The sequence below is a fragment of the Chrysochloris asiatica genome, unplaced genomic scaffold (genome assembly GCF_000296735.1).
Source record: "Chrysochloris asiatica unplaced genomic scaffold, ChrAsi1.0 scaffold00057, whole genome shotgun sequence".
NCBI classification, from domain to species: Eukaryota; Metazoa; Chordata; class Mammalia; order Afrosoricida; family Chrysochloridae; genus Chrysochloris; species Chrysochloris asiatica.
Window position 1 is genome coordinate 8,825,658 of NW_006408575.1, and position 1,889 is coordinate 8,827,546.

Genomic DNA, 1,889 nt, shown 5'->3' on the forward strand with positions numbered 1-1,889 from the left:
CTGAGGCAGATCTCCTAGCCTGTCCTCTGAGGCAGATCTCCTAGCCTGTCCACTGAGGCAGATCTCCTAGCCTGTCCTCTGAGGCAGATCTCCTAGCCTGTCCTCTAAGGTAGCTCTGGATGGATTTGAATCTACAGGCTTGTAATTAGATGGCTAGGACTTAAAATACTTGTGCCACCCAGGGATTTACACCTATTGTCTTAGAAAAAATTAAGAAATGGAATGCAGGTAGTCCCTAACTTATGACAGAGTTCTGTATCTATGACTCCATCATAAATTGATTCTGACATAAATTGAATAATTTTGCTTTGTTTTTTCTTTAGTTTTTTTTCTTTTATTATTATTGGCATATATTTGTATATATTGGCATATATTGATAAATAATAACATTGGAAATTTGCAAGTAAAAATCTGAGAATGGTAACAGTAGTAAATTATGCACTGTGTACATTGTATGTTCTGATGTTGTAAAGTGCCATTGAGCCAGTGTCGACTGGTAGTGACCCTATATAGAGTTTCCAAGGAGCAGCAGGTAGATTTAAACTGAGGACCTTGTGATTCTCAGTCCAGTGCTGATCCTATAGCACCAAACCAGGGATTTGTTGTATTTCCTACATATTAATAAAACCAAACAAACAAAAAACATCGGGCTGCAAATCTTAAAGTTGAAACTTCCAGCTTCTCTAAGGGAGAAAGATGAGGCTTTCTACTCCTGTATAGATTTACAGCCTTGGAAACCTTGTACAGGGTTGCTGTGGGTCGGAATCAACTTGACGGCACTTAGCAACAACTTAACAAGAGTGCAATTGTTGTAACTCAAATACATCTTAAGTCAATAATGACCTCTTCTATATTTAAGAGTCCACCAAATTGTCCCTGCTTTATCCTATATCCTTAAAGAATATAATTTCAATTGCTGAGTTTAATAAATGTAACTTTATATAGGACAAGGACAATTTAAAGATGAGTTGTCTGTTCTAGCCAGGGTCTTTCAGAAATCCTTTACACTTACACACATCATGAGCATTAGTTATTTCATGTTTTCCATCAGTACTTCTTCCAAGACATATTTCTTTTTCTTTTGGAATTCCAGGATACTTTCAATATTCTTTACCAACACCATCGTTCAAATTCATTAAATTTGCTATGGTCACCCTTATCAACTGTCCAACTTTCACAAGCCTATGAATCAATTGAAGATGTTATGGCTTGGTTCTGGTGCACCTTGGTCCTCAAGCTGACATATTTGCTCTTGAACACTTTAAAGAGGTCTTGTGCCTCAGGTTTGCCTAATGTAATAGTTGATATCTTGACTGAAGCTTCTATGAGTGTTGATAGTGAATAAAGGAAAAAAATAAAGTGATTGCCAACTTTAAACTGTTCTCCAATTTTGTTGTTGTTGTTAGGTGCCATTGACTTGGGACCGACTCATAGAGACCTTATGTACAGCAGAACGAAACACTGCCTGATCCTGGGCCAACCTCACTATCCTTGCCACGCTTGAGCCCATTGATGCTGCCACTTTGCCAATCCATTTCACTGAGGGTCTTTCTCTTTTTCTCTGACCCTCCACTCTGCAAAGCATTATATCCTTCTCCAGTGACTGGTCCCTCCTGACAATATGTCCGAAGTATGAAAGATGAAGTTTGACCATCCTGGCCTCCAAGGAGCACTCTGGCTGCACTTCTTCCAACAGAGATCTGTTGGTTCTTTTAGCAGCCCATGACATTTTCAATATTTGGTTCCAAAACCATAACTCAAAAGCATCAATTCTTCAACAGTCTTCCTTATTCACTGTCCAGCTTTCAGATGCATGTGAAATTATTGAAAATACCATGGCTTGGGTCAGGCACACCTTAATCTTCAAGCTGACATCTTTGCTCTTCAAC